Source organism: Erythrolamprus reginae, chromosome 3 (assembly GCF_031021105.1).
Source record: "Erythrolamprus reginae isolate rEryReg1 chromosome 3, rEryReg1.hap1, whole genome shotgun sequence".
Classification (NCBI taxonomy): Eukaryota; Metazoa; Chordata; class Lepidosauria; order Squamata; family Dipsadidae; genus Erythrolamprus; species Erythrolamprus reginae.
Window position 1 is genome coordinate 200,758,206 of NC_091952.1, and position 15,877 is coordinate 200,774,082.

The 15,877-nt window shown below is 37.5% G+C and overlaps 1 long non-coding RNA gene across 1 annotated transcript; it reads left to right on the top strand.

The window, feature by feature from the left end:
* The first annotated feature begins 1,612 nt into the window (after window positions 1–1,612).
* On the top strand, window positions 1,613–11,733 carry LOC139165905 (uncharacterized). The gene is made up of 4 exons (XR_011558836.1): window positions 1,613–1,665; window positions 7,401–7,454; window positions 11,481–11,565; window positions 11,662–11,733. It is a non-coding gene; the product is annotated as an uncharacterized lncRNA (long non-coding RNA).
* The last annotated feature ends 4,144 nt before the right edge of the window (window positions 11,734–15,877 follow it).

A 15,877-nucleotide genomic window follows, 5' to 3' on the forward strand; every position in this document is an offset into this window, starting at 1 on the left:
ACAAATTCTGCAAATACTTAGGGCTTGGAAAACATTCTTCACAGAGAGAAACAATGAAAGAGCCTGCAATGTAAGAGCTGGGAAGATCGTTAGCAGCTGGTTAGGGCTGGGGGGGAAAGTTACATTCAGAGTATAAGACACACCCTAATTATCAGCCTCTTTTGGGGAGGAAAAAGGTGCGTCTTACATACTGAAAAATACAGTAAGTTTGGTGGGACAAAGCAGACAATAAAATAATCTAGTAAATAGAAGGATGCAACTATATTGATGGTAAACTACCTTTCTTGCTTGTAGAAGATAAAGATTAAATTTGTGGCAGTGCCGTTATAAAAAAGGGATCCATAAAATCAATTTAAAGATATTCTATAAATCCAGTTCACAAGTAGATATAACCAGTATCTATGTCTTTGACAAACAATGGTTTAATATGATGTGTGAATAATTGTTTCCATTATTCAGGAGCTCCAAGGTTATTCAGGCCAGACAAATGGGTTAAATTTAGCCTATATGTCCCTGTAGATAATAGACAATAGATTATACGTTCTGAGTTCATAGAACTGAATTAATGCCATACACATTAATATATTTACACAATATATATAATATATTTATATTTTAATAAACCAGATTAATGTTATATGTGTGATAAATTAATTTAATTCTGCATTGGATTAAAATGATGGAAAACAATAAAATATATTTTAGGATCAATACCAATAAAAAGGAATTATTCTATACTATCAACACTGACCAATATTAATAGTTACATAAATTGGGAAACCAAAAAGGTTGTAAAATTGCCTAGTGGATATATTATCTTTTGAAGAAAATAAAAGTATTTTCATTTATGTTTTCTCGTGGATAATTAGATTGGGATTTTGGTTTCAGAGGAAAATTACATTCCCAGTTCTATAATTTTGTTTCTTTATTCAGAACTCAAACTCATTAATTAGCAGTTTGTTTTCATATTGGACATATTCACAGATTTCTATTTAAAGTAGTTATCTCTTGCTTGTGACTTCAATTCATGTTGAATGATTTGCAGGTAGTCCTTGACCGACCACCACAACTGAGACCAGAATTTCTGTTGCTAAGCAAGGTGGTTTTTAAGTATCTCATGCCTGAAAATCAAGGTCTATTTATATTCCTTTCCAGTGAATGGAACTCATTGGATATGGCAATAATGAGTTTTTCACAGCTGACTTATTTCTTTTTCTCTCTCAATCACATTTTTTATTCTGTACTGGAGTATAAGAAGCACCTTAATTTTGGGGGAGGAAAATAGGGGTGTGGGGAATCTGCCTAACAGATATTCATCTGGCTAGCATCCTTAGTCTGGTCAGCTTCAGCAAATTATTTTATCCCCTGATGAGGACTGGGAAAAAAAATTCAGCGGGAGTAGCAATGAAAACAAGCCTGCAAAGACTTAGGGCTGAAAAAAAACTTCAGAGCAGCAATGTGTCAGTACTATGTACTTCATCGGTTGAGTTTCTCAGTGTATGAACTAAACAGCAATGTATGTTTGGAGGAATTAGTATAATGTTACTTTAAGGGCTAGGGCTGCAATTAGCCATGAAAGGGAGTCAGATGTGTTGCTCTCTGGTGGTTGCTATTGTTAGTCTTGCTAATGCTTGCTATCCTCTATTGCTGATATTCTGATATCTGGTTTGTATATGATTGCTTGACTTGGATATGTATGTAGTTGACTGTTTACTGATTAATCTATTGTATACATTGGAAATAATATTTATACTCTACTATATTGGCTGAATAACTACCACTGCCACATATACTCTGTTTCTAAGTTTAGGATTCTAACATGGATTATAAGTCCAGGGTGGAATGCTAACACAATGAAAACAATAGATATGTTAATGTTGTTACATTGTGTAAGCCACCAAGGGTCATTCAGTTAAGGCAAGTATAGGTTTAATTGCAAAATAAAATAAAACATTTTTAAATCCTATTTAAAAAGGGGAAAACCTAAATCTTGAATTAGAAAGGAACACTGCTGAGCCTTGCTCAGTGATATCCATGATGGGAAGAGATCCCAATTTGACTTTCATAGAAACATGGCTATCTTGGTGGATTGCATAGTGTTTTAAGAAAATTATAGAGAATTGTAGTGGCAAATGATTGTAAAAGACTTTCCTATATTTAAAAAGAGAGAAAAAGGATACATTCAATTACTATGATATCCACATCAACATCACACCACCGATAACACAACTACTCTCCAAAAAGACCTGAACTCTCTTTCTGAGTGGTCTAAAACATGGCAACTCCAAATCTCAACTAGCAAATGCTCTGTCCTACACATTGGGAAAAAGAATCTGAACTCCAAATACAAACTGAATAATCAAATTATCACAGATAACCCCCACTCGGTTAAAGACCTCAGTATACTAATAACAAAAGATTTAAGTACCAAAGCCCACTGCAACAACATAACCAAGAAGGCTTCAAGAGTTGTAAACCTAATCCTACGTAGCTTCTGCTCTGGCAATCTTACACTACTTACCAAAGCTTACAAAACTTTCGCCAGACCCATCCTCGAATATAGCTCATCCGTTTGGAACCCATATCGCATCTCAGACATTAACACCCTTAAAAATGTCCAAAGATACTTCACCAGAAGGGCCCTTCACTCCCCCACTCAAAACAGAATACCCTACAAGACTAGATTTTCAATCCTGTGCCTAGATAGCCTAGAACTAAGACGCCTTAAATAAGATCTAAGTATTGCCCACAAGATCATATGCTGCAACATCCTGCCTGTCGGCGACTACTTCAGCTTCAACCACACCAACACAAGAGCACACAACAGATTTAAACTTAATATTAACCACTCCAAACTTGACTGTAAAAAATATTACTTCAGCAACCGAGTTGTCAAAGCGTGGAATTCATTACCGGACTCCATAGTGTCATCCCAAACCCCCAACACTTTACCCTTAGATTATCTACGGTTGACCTATCCAGATTCCTAAGAGGTCAGTAAGGGGCGAGTACAAGTGCACTAGAGTGCCTTCCGTCCCCTGTCCTATTGCTCTCCTATATCTCCTATATCTTTCTTCTCTTCCTATATCTCTTCTTCTATTCTTTCATTGATATGTTCTATTACTATAACTTCTATTCTTTCTTAGATATATTTTACTATGAGTATATCCTCTATAACCTTCATCAGGTATTTTACTATGTGTATACCCAGTAAAACCCTCATTGTGTATGGGACAAAATCAATCAATCAATAAAATAAAATAAATAAAGATACTACAGCAGGAGTATCACACTTGGTTTCATTGAGGGCTGCATCAGGGTTGTGTTTCATCTTGTGGGGTCAGGGGGGACATGGCCTAGAACTGTGACGGCTTTTTTGGTAGCTGCAGCACTGCTGGCTCATATTTAAGTGATTGTCCACGAGGATTCCAAGATCACTGTCACAGTTAGACAGTTATTTATATAGACAGATCTCAGCTTATGGTTTCTAAGATTCACATTCTATTATCAAGACACCTTGAAAACATAAAACAACATCACTAATTCTCCCATTGATTTTTTTTTTTTGCATTAAACAGTAAAATATTGTATTTAGATAGAAAGTTTCTGAAAGTAGAGATAAATGGAAACAATAAAATATTTTAAAATGAGATTCATTTTGGGGGGAGTTACGGAGAGACATGATATTTTTAAAGCTCCTATCGTTTGTTTTTATTACTAGATAGATTTACATAGAAACTACATCTTTGCTCAAAAATGCCTGCAACTTATCTTCAGCTAAACGCATAATACAGCATTTACAGCTCAGATAGAGCTCTACTGAAATGACTGCAGCATGATAGACAATTAGAGTTTTATGTAACTGTTCAGAAGAAGCTCCACATGATTCTGAAATAATTCCAACAGGAAAATACATCAAAGTCTAAGAAACATATATATTTAATTGCCAAACTTGTTCTATCACTTTTTCCAGGACAAATCAGCATTTATTTTATGTTGCTTTTTAAAGAAGAAGATGGAGATTTTCCTTCTGGCTTTACAGCTGATATTTTTGGTATATTTTTATTCCTAGGAGTTATATTTATACATTTCATCATCAGTCAGTCAGCTGTATTTTGGGGATGAATTATTCATAACTCTAAATAAGAAATATTAAGTGTATTTTAAACATATGCAAAACATTCTGTAGTTTCCCTTTGTGTATCTCACAATTCTTGAAATATTATCAAGTTTCTGGATTACACAGACGGATTCAGATCAGTAAAATGATATTGCAGTATATTGTTAATTAGCTAATGAATTCTCTGTATGATTTTTAAGCTACAAAAAATATATAATGCTCAGTGAAAATAATACGACAGTGTATAGCTGCCATTTAGACACATTCTGTCTTTTCACTCATTTCCCCAGTGACACCATATTTTTTTGTTAAAAAAATCTTTTATCTGTTTTTCTACTGACATGAAATGAGATATTCAGGAATATTACTAAATTATCCTTTAAGAGCTAAGAAACTCTAAATGAACAAAAGTGTTAACAGGAAAACCACAATGGCAGGATTGAAGAAAGACAAGTGACAAAGTCATTCAATCATGTTAATGCCTGTCTACCTAATTTCACAACTTCATACTTGATTATTCTTTATTATGCAAAAATTGAACAGAAGTCTAAGAAGCTGAGACACCAGAACTGACAAATTGTTTCATTTTGAATGTTAAAAGAGCAGCACTAATTAGAAGTCTCTGAAAAGCTTCTATTGAAATATACCACTCAGAAGTTATTGAATTTAATACTGTATTGTTGAATCAGACATCAAACTGAATCAGGTATTTTTGATTCAGTTAAAAATAATACTGATTTTTATGGACATATATTCTTCTCATAGGCTAGCATCCACAATTCAAATTATTCATTGGAACTGACTTTCCTTTTTCAAATGACATAACTTGAATGTCAACCCATTTTTCAAATGGAACCCCAATTTTGAATCGGTATTAGCTGATTCACATTCCTTTAGCAGTTGCATCATGTTTTTAATAAACTGCTGTTGATTCTAATTTCTGAAGTTATCAAAATATGAAGACCTCTACTCTGTTTTGGAGCTCTTCTGTGTGGTCCAATCTTCTTTACTACAGACAAGAAGCCTAGGTGCACTGGTGATATCTAATCTTTTGTCATGCTAATAGAAGCTCACTATATAGTCTCTATCAAGCTTGAGTTAACTCTTGGAACTTACATAGATAGATTTTTACCATAGTGGTTTGTTCTAAACTGGAGCTTTAGGTATTTCAGTGATGCTTTTTTCACCATGTCATCTACCTACTGCTGCTGCTGTTCCCCTTCTACTCTCTCTTACCATGTTTCCCAACATTACACTCTTTCCCAGAGAGCAAGGTGTTCATATAATGTGTTCAAAGTACAGTATGTCAATTTGAATCTGTCATTGGTAGTTTAAGTGAAAAATCTGGATGATTTATTCAAGTGTTCATGTCCTTATTTTCTTAGGTATCCATGATATTCTTACAATTTTATCCATACCAGAGTTCAAAAGTGTCAGTAGTCTTTCTATTCTTTAAGGTCCAACTTTTGCTTCCGCTGTATCACAGAAATATATTTGCTTGCACAATACTGATATATTACAGGAGAGTGAGGGACAGCTTAGTTCCAATAGTTGGTGTGAGAGATACAAGATGAAGAGAGCCTTCTCTCTAATAGTTGTCGGACTTTATGATTATCAAAGCATAGGAGGGTACTTCAGTACTTCAAGATTATATCTATAAGTCTAGAATGATAAAGAAATCCACTTGAAAGAATCATTAGGTGTCTTTCTTGGTTCAAATATCATTTCCAAAGATTTCATGTCTCTTCAACCATATGCTGGCTTGCAGTGTATGTCTGATTGCTTGTTCCTTTACAATGGTTGGTTGGTACTAAAAGTCAGCAGCTAGCTACCATTTTAATATTATCATTGTCAGATTTAAAGGTGTTGTGCTATATTTGATTTGTTTAATATTTTTTTAGATTTCATTTAGATTTTCATTTTTTGACTGCTTCTTGAGTTTTCTTATGAGCGCTTGCAGATTCTTTGCATTTAATGTCAGCGATTTGGCGATATTTCTTCCTCCCATTTAAAAAAGAAACACTCTTTTCTGCTTCTAATCCAGCATCTCTTAATATAGTTTCTAATCCCTTCTCTGCAAATTAAATTTTGGAAAAATTAAAAAGCACATGGATCTTTCTTATAATCAAGCACTGAATATGCACAAAGAAATGGGAAAACAAAGTAATGCCCAAAATGAATGAAGTATTTCTCATTCCACTGTTACTAATCTCTGAATCTATGTTTCAAGAAGAGCAATTATTTATTTACTTCTGGTTTTAACAAGATTCCATCATATTTTGTGTGTACACTACTAACAATATTATGAATAGCATTAAAAAAGAGGAAACCATACATTTTAATGTTCGTACATACTGTAGAGCAGGGTGAAATCTGCAATATCATTTTCTAATACTCGTTGCACAGGAAACATTATGGACCAAAAATCATCATTCTTGAAGTTGTACCAGTGCTTTTTCTTATACCTAATGTTCTGAGAGCTGCTGTGTATAAACAGGCGCACAGTCTTTACCATCTGACAGCTTCTTCTAAGCATTCCCAGTTGTTCAAGCAAAAGCAGCTGTGGAATAGAGGCAAAGGGGAATAGAACAACTGCCTATGAATGAGCAGAAAGTGTGAAGAACTGGAAACTTGGTTTGCTAAAATGCTCTGACACCTCTGCAGCACCACCATCAGTGAAAGATGCTTCCTCTGTTCTTCCAAAATACATTTAATTCTACATGTCTCCCTAATTAGACGAGATTGGTGTGAAGAGTAGCAATAAATAAATGTCACTGAGCTAATAATAGAACATTGCATGGCTTATTCTATTTGAGAGAAAAAAAGATACTGGAGAAAACATTATTTCATAATGCAGATGCTTCAAATATTCTTTGGCTCACGTGTGAGAGTCTGTTTGTCTATACATGAACTAAGTTGTGCAGTTATATAACTTCTTTGAGATCTAGCATATTGTGCAAAATACTGAAATATATATCCATTTTATAGTACAAACTATTTTATTAGTTGGCTTTTGCAACCACTAATATCCCCTGTCTTCATGTAAACAATTGCACCTTGAATAAATTTATCAACAAACTTTAGAATTAGAATTTAAAGTTAATCACAAGAACAAACATGTTTTTAGAAATATTGAAAAAATCGTCTGAGTCAGATTCCTGATCTTTGTTCAACCTACGGTAGCTCCATGGCTAAACCTGATATATTGTTTTATTTTCCAGTAAAGACAGTCAAGCTTTTATTTGTTGCATGTTTATAATTTTCAACTTTGCTTCTTAAGGAAGAGATATGAACTTGGAACCAGACTTGAGGTAGAAGTAAAACTCATTAAGTGGTGAGTAATAGCGGCAAAAGAAACTTGATAGAAGCTGATGACAAAATGCTAAGCACTTTTAAAACATTTAGACATCTTTGTCTTTCCTGTGTGTTCTACTGGCATTTGTTACTGTCATATAAACCACCAATTTGAGTGTAGGCTTAGCATTGTGCTGAAAAAGATTCCTACACCTAAGAAATGTAACCCTGTTGTCTAATGTCTATATAAAACTGCTCAGAGTGATTGTTTGCTGATACAGAAGTAGTTAGTATGAGTATACTTCTAATCCTCAATTATACAACTCATCCGAGGCCAAACAAGAAACCAGAACCAGTGTCTAGAAACAGCGTAGGTGTAAGCGTGGATTGCTTTTGGTAGTTATAACCAAGTTTATAAGAGGTAGTGAAGTGGTTCTGTTTAGCTGCAAGACAATGATGGCAAACCTTTTTTGGCTCAGGTACCAAAAGGATGTACACGCGCATGTGCTCACACCAGTGGTGGGTTCCTACTGGTGCGATCCAGAGTTCCGTACTGGTAGGAAACCACTGATGATGCAATTTTTCCCCAGCATCTCCTGAGAAGGAGCTTCTACTGTGCTTCGGATGAAGAATATAGGTCAGCATTTATTCTGCCGGCATGTCTCAACCACCCGTAATTACAGGGTAATTAGTCCAGGAAGACACACACCACACAATAAAAGGAAAACCCAAAAGTTTTTATAAACAGAAAAACAGAAACAGCTCCCTTTTTAAATGTCAAAGGGATTTTCTGGTACACACAAGGCACAGGTTAAATGCAGTACAATTGCTCACCCAATAACTGGGAAATTGAGTCCAATTCCAAAGTCCAGAGAGTCCACATACACAATCCTGAAGAGCAAAAACCACGATCTTGACGAAACAATGAATCAGATAAACTACCATGAGGCTAAGACACCAGGCTGCACTTTTATCTGTACCACTAATTACAACAGCCCCACCCAATCACAGGTGGCCTCATTTTCTCTTGTAATAATCCTTCAGTTGTTGTCTCCTATGCATCGCTCTACACATGCGTGGATGTGTCATTAATTCTTGTTCAGAATCCAGGGATGATACAGATGACTGATCTCCTCCTGGACTGTCTGCCAAACTCCCCTCTTCCCTGTCACTCACGCTTCCTTGGTCAGAGGAGACTTCGTCGTCAGATTCTACTGGGAGCAAAACAGGCCTGCGGCATGTGGATGTCTCCCCCACCTCTACCTCCACATGCCTTGGGGCAGGAGCTGGGCCAGAGCTAACCACAACAGCATTAAGACAATGACAGGCAGGAGGCACCATAAAAAAATAGCCAAAAATTGCATCATCAGTGGGTTCCTTCCAGTGCGGCACTCTGGACCACACCCATGCCCTCCCCTCAAGCACACAACCCCCATGCTGCCATCCATGCATGCTGGCAAATACCCATGCTGCCCCCTCCAAGTATGCACACAGGCCTCACTGAAGCCTCCAGGCTCCTGAAGCCTGGGGACAGTTAAAAACAGCCAAATGGAAACAAACTTCCAGTTGGCCTGTTGTTGCCCTTTTTCGCTGTCCCTAGGCTTCAGTAGGCTTGCCTGAAGCCTGAGGAGAGCAAAAGATAAAAAGAAGCCCAAAAATCAGCTGGCCAGCATGCATATGTACACTGGAGCTGCCATCCTTGCGTGCCATCAGATATGGGTCGACATGCCACCTGTGGCACACATGCCATAGGTTTGCCATCACTGCTCTAAGATATTCCCAGGTATTAATTTCACACTGAAGTGGTCAGAAGATAGGAAAAACATTGACTCCTTCGGTCATCCGGCACATTATCATTGTCCAGTTTTATTTAAATATAATACATAAGCAGTCAGTCAGACCATCTGCAAGTTCCTTAAGCAAATTAGGATACAATTCAATAGTTATAAACTGAGCCAAAGGAATAGATATTTTTAAATCAAGGTTCAATATTGCCCATTAATGCTGTTCTTCAAACATTTCTGTTTAGGTAATAAGATTTGAATAGCTCTATCTTCTCTAAGCAGCTTGTCAGCCTCGCTATGTTTCATCTTTCTCTCTATCATGCTTCAGCTGCCATAAGTAACGGGGTAGGTGGTAGGTCTTATGTATCCATCTAGTGATTGGCTAGCTCCTCCCATGTTCCTATTGGTTGTTGCCGGTTATTGGGAAGATTGGTTGTTGCTGTTTACTGGGAAGCCTTGTTTAGGCGGGGTTTTATCAGTTACCTGATTGGTTATTTAGTCAGTTGGTTATGAGTATAAATATCCTGTCATCGGCTGTCAAGCCGCCTTGGTTCACCTGTTGTATTCCAATAAACATTGCTGCCGTTATATGTCCTCGTGGTCTCCATCCGCTTAATAGTAGGGTATGGGGGATTTGGAAGGGGAAGCTTCTGGAGGGCCCTGATAACATTTGTTTCTCTGGCAAAGGCCAGGATGAGTTTCTAATTCCTTTGAGAAGAGGTGAGAAGAAAGTCCGTTAGAAGCTGCATTCCATAGGTATGACGCGAGGGTGAAGACGTGTCCACCTGACAAATATGGACAATGGGGATTGGCTATTTCCCAAAGGGAGGACAAGGTAGATTCTTTGATATGGGCAAGTATCGCGCCTTTTTCTTCAGACTTAGCTTTGATTCTGTTGCATCCATTTCTGATTTGAGTAAAATTCACTTTTGAAGTTAAAATGGACTCTGAGTTTTATTTTCTTAAATTCTGAGTGGAGCCATCCTGACACAGCTGCTATACTGCTTCTTTTCTTTTTCTTTTCTTTGGAAGTCAAAAGTCTTTTTTGTTATTCTTAGCATCTTTCAGTCTATGTTTTTGCTTTCCTTACAAAAGCTCCACAGGTTCAGGACACCTGGCCAGTCTGAACTTTTCCTTGTTATCTGGTTCTCTTCCGTTTTCTGTTATGAGCCTTTTTAAAGTTTTTGTCTTAACGAAGCCTTTTGAGTAGCCTTCTCCCCCTGATGCTCATTTTCCCCCCTCTGTGGAATCATTTAGTGCTGTGCTTTTAGTAGCTTCTTATTTAGGAACTCCAAAACATGTTGAGTTTCTTCTCCAATTAGTATTTTTTTTTGCCATGGAATCCTACTTACTACTGTTCTGGGTTTATTGAAAGGAACATGATGGCTTTAATATGCAGGAACAAGATTTGGAAACAGACTGTTCTAGTGGTGTTTGCAAAATCTCTCAAGCTGCTAATAACTAAGAAATAAAGCTTCCTCAGTCTGTTTTATATTTGGTCCTTTAATGCACATATCATTTATATATAGGTCCCACAGAGTGGGTCTTCTCCGGGTCACGTCAACTAAACAATGTCGGTTGGCGGGCCCCAGGGGAAGAGCCTTCTCTGTGGCGGCCCCGGCCCTCTGGAATCAACTCCTTCTGGAGATTAGAACTGCCCCTACTCTCCTTGCCTTTCGTAAACTCCTTAAGACCCACCTGTGTCGTCAGCCATGGGGGAACTGAAACATCTCCCCCGGGCAGATACAATTTATGAATGGTATGTTTGTATGTATGTGTGTTTAGAATATGGGGTCTTTTAAATATTTTTAAACAGTAATTTAGATTTGTTGTAGATTGTTTTTTCACTTGTTGTGAGCCGCACCGAGTCTGCGGAGAGGGGCGGCATACAAATCTAAATAATAAATAAATAATAAATAAATAAATAAATATTAAAGGTCTCTTTTAATGTAGCCATTTTCATTTTCTATTCTTGCTATCACTGACACTTGGTCTCAGAAGCAACTGTTGCCACCAACTCCATCCAAATTCATTTGTCATTCAGATCACTTCCTCTGCTTTCCTATCCTTCTCTAATATATTTTTATAGCCTCTGCAATTTACAACACTGGAAGAACGACAACAGGCGGGGGCAGGGGAGGAAGAGGCGTGTATATTTGCCTACTAACAGGGGGAGGGCAATAATCATTGCATGCATAAAGCTGATTAACAGCATACACGTATCATTGCAATTTGCCCCATAGTTGGAGCTGTCTCGTTATTTTATGTTTCTCAATTCATAGTTGCATCACAGCAAAGGAGGCCCATTTCACAACAAAATGCCATTGCCAAGTCTTTGGGGAGAAAAACCCCCATTGTTTGAGCTGAGTAAGTTGACTATTTTTCATACCAGCTTCTAGATTTCTGTGCCAATGTATCTATTTTTGACTGCTCATTGTAACTGTGATTTCTTTTATGGCGAAGATTTTCAGACAAAATGATCCTGCTGTTTACTAGGATAAAAAGAAAGGGAAGAAGTTTGAAACTATTTACAGACATAATTGTATAATAAGACCTTTATAAATGAAACTTCCACTGTGAATAAAGACTCTTTCTTGTACCTAACTTTTTTCACATTTTTTTTTGAAAATCACATGTGCATTATATTCAAGTCAGACAAATGAACAACTGTCAGTTTCTTTTTTATATATAATTTTCTTTCTGGAGGTATAAAATATTGTGCATACACCTGTGTACTTGTATTTCAATCTTATTAGATTGCACCTGAGGTTTTAGGATTAAACTAAATTTTGTGTAGAAAGCATACTTGACTCCATCTTTTAAAATTAGATGTTACATAACTATTATTTTACTGAAAGAGTAGTAGATCCTTGGAACAAACTTACAGCAGACGTGGTAGATAAATCCACAGTAACTGAATTTAACATGCCTGGGATAAACATATATCCATCCTAAGATAAAATACAGAAAATAGTATAAGGGCAGACTAGATGGATCATGAGGTCTTTTTCTGCCATCAGTCTTCTATGTTTTTATGTTTCTATGAATGAAAGATGAAGTTAATATTTCCATATATTATATTTTCTTACATATGTTGGTAGGTGCTTTTATACTTTATATAAGTTTTTATATAATATATATATATATATATATTAATTGAAATTTTAAATGACAAAGATACATAATATAAAAATGTAATCTTTTTTTGCAATAAAATGTACTATTTCTTCTTTCGAAAGAAAAGCATATTAAAAAACTTCTTTTACCATTCATATTTTAAAAGAAATATTTAAAAATTAGATGTTACATTAAAAGTCTTCTTTTACCATTCATATTTTAAAGAAATATTCATCTTTTATTTACTGGGATAAAAAGAAATCTAGAAAAGGGATCCAATTGCTGCTCTAACATATGCTATAACATATTGAGGAGCATCAGGTGCCACAAGACTCCAGCTGGGAGACCTGCCAGAAAAGACAACCTTCACAACTGCATTGTGGGAGGACAAAAATAGTTGGCGGCAACTGAGAAAAACAAAACGTGAAGCTGGGATGTTTCTCCTGCCTCGGATGACCATAAAGTGAAGAGGCCTTTCTATAAAAATCTGAAAAGGCAAGAGTGAATAGTAGTTTGCCCACCCTCTCAGCCCTTGTATTCCAGGTGTCTTTATAGCCAACCTAGAACTTTAAACCTTATTGGATTTTATTTTTGGATAGTAGACTTTATATATTGTGTGTTTATATAATAGCTGGAATAGTATTTAATACTGATAGAATATTTGTAGCTCAGGCTTGGTCGGCAAGTCCTTTGGTGATTGGCTGTTTTGTTTCAGACATTTCATTACCAAACTAGTTAACTTCTTCAGTGCCAGTAGGGAGTGGGGTTTGCTCTCATTTTATATACTAGCAGCTTCCCTTTTCAGTGTTTATGGGAATGGTCTTTGTGGTTCCTTGATTGGGCTGTTGTTTACCATTCGCTTGTTTGTTTGAGTTGCTGCCTATCTACCAAGCTACTAGTGTATACAATAGCAAACCCCCTTCCCTACTAGCATTAACAACGGTACCTAATTTGGTAATGAAAAGTCTGCAATAAAAGAACATGCTCAGACTCAGTAGGTATTAATTGTTTTATATTTGTTTACAGTTTTCCTGGGGTTTCAAATTTTGTTGCAATATCTTTGTTGCTTTCTGACCTGCTCAGAAAATATGCTATTGGAGGTAGGGGATACCAGATATATAAAAATGTATGGCTGTATTAAAGTAGTTTTACTATCATTTAACTGGATCCTGAGATTCTAACAGGGTAATAAAACAGAGGTCAATTGTTGTAATGTAAGAGATTCTGGTCATCATTAGAATAGATTAGCACAGCTTTTCCCACCTCAGGATCATCAATGGGTTGGTCTTGGAACTGGCAAAATTGCCAGCCAGTGTCTGGAAGTTACAATCCCAATGTATATGTATGAGAACGCTACTACATAGTACTACTACATATACTTCTTGTAATTCTACCCCTAGTATTCTGTGTCTTTTAAGAAGCATTCCTGCCTGAAGACTGCTGTTGATGACTTAGTTCATCTTACAAATAAGAATATAAAAATGCAAATTCAGCTGAATTATCGTTATGCCATCTGGTGTTTTTACCTTTATTTTATTCATCCATAGCAGCTAGTTGCTTGCCAGTAGATTATGTTTCTTTGGACAAAACTGGAATGGAAAAGCTTTCAAAATTCATTTAAAGAGGTCTTTGGGGAAATAAGGAGGTCAGCACAAGATCAGCAAATGTCTTACATGCATAACCATGAACAGATACTGGAAGAAAAGACTGGGGGTATGCTGTTGTTTTGAAGGGAAGGTCAAGCAATTCTTCCAAAAAGCTTTTGTTTCTAATTTCCGTTGTACAAGAAATTCAAATAAATCCACTTGCAGTGTTTTCAGAACTCTGGCCAATTATTTTAAACTTTGAACTGAGTGAAAAAAAATTGTTTGAAGAAGGGTGAACGAATAGGAGTTTTCTTTATAGTTATGCAACAAAGAAATTATCTGATTTGGTAATAAATATTGATGAATTCAATACATACTACCTTAGAAAGATAGCCATTTTTCTGATGAGTTGCAGAAAAGGTTTTTGAACTTGAGAGAAAACATTGTATCATATAGTATTTTGCCTAGCATCTTGTGATGCAGTATAAAAATACTGAGAGTTAAGAAAGTTCCTTACAAAGAGAATACTCAAGGCTTGAATTCATTTCATACTTCTTAGATTTCAGGGTTCTGTAAACTCACAGAAAATTCTAAAGAAGCAGTCCAGAATTTTTAAATACAGTGATACCTCGTCTTACAAACCCCTCGTCATACAAACTTTTCGAGATACAAACCCGGGGTTTAAGATTTTTTTGCCTCTTCTTCCAAATTATTTTCATCTTACAAACCCAAGCCACCGCCACTGGGATGCCCCGCCTCCGGAATTCTGTTGCCAGCGAAGTGCCCCTTTTTGCGCTGCTGGGATTCCCCTGAGGCTCCTCTCCATGGGAAACATCACCTCTGGACTTCCATGTTTTTGCGATGCTGCAGGGGAATCCCAGCAGTGCATAAATGGGCGCTTTGCTGGCAATGGAAGTTCTGGAGGTGGGGTTTCCCAGCGAGGGAAGCCTCAGAGAAATCGCAGCATCACAAAAACACAGAAGTCTGGAGGTGGAGTTTCAAAGACTTCCGTGTTTTTGCGATGCTGCAATTTTGCTGAGTCTCCTCTCACTGGGAAATCCCACCTCTGGACTTCCGTTGCCAGTGAAGGACCCGTTTTTGCACTGCTGGGATTCTCACGCGCCTGATCTCTTGTGCTGCAGGAGAGAGATGCGTGCGGCGCAGGAGAGTACCATGCCTGTGGTGACCCTGCAGGCAAGGTAAGGGCCAGGCGGGCCGCTTGTAGAGCAGCAGGGGGGGTGGGAGCACGGGGGGTAAGCCAGAGTGAGAGGTGCATGGGCAGGGGTGGGCTTCTAGCCAGAATGGTAAATTTGGCTTGTGAGTTTACAGAACCCTTCTGCACCAGTGGAGGTAGCAAAATCATGCACCTGTGGCTCCATGCACGATTTTGCTATCTGCGCAAGTGCAGAAGCAAAATTGTGCTGGCCCCATGAGCAATGGCGAGCCTAGAACCCAACACTGCAGGGCGGCGAGGGGTTGGGGCGGTGGCAGAGCAGGCAGTGGAGGGGAGCTGCCATGTGGGGTGAACAGCAACGAGCGGGTGGTGAGAGGAAAGCTGCCGCAGGGGGCAAAAGGTGGCGAGTGGGTGGTAGTGGGGAAGCTACCGTGTGGGATGAACGATGGCAAGCGGGTGTGGGGGGGAAATGGCGCTGGGCAGCGGTGAGCGGCACTTACTTTTTTGCCCATTTCCGGGTTCTTTTTGCTTCTGTGCATGCGCAGAAGCAAAAAAATCCCAGAAATCTCACACGCTCGCTTGCACGAGATTCCTCTTCACCCCTGGTCATTGCTAACATTAAAAAAATTGGAAAATCCTTGATAGAAAGAACATTACTTCAGTGTCATAATCATCAAAATGTCAAATGACTTTTAAACTGTAAAAGAATAGTAAACATTGACACTTTTAACTTGCGGCAAAAAGATCTCAGAATGTTCAATTCTGCGAACACTGTCAAAACAGAATATTATGAGCCAATGTT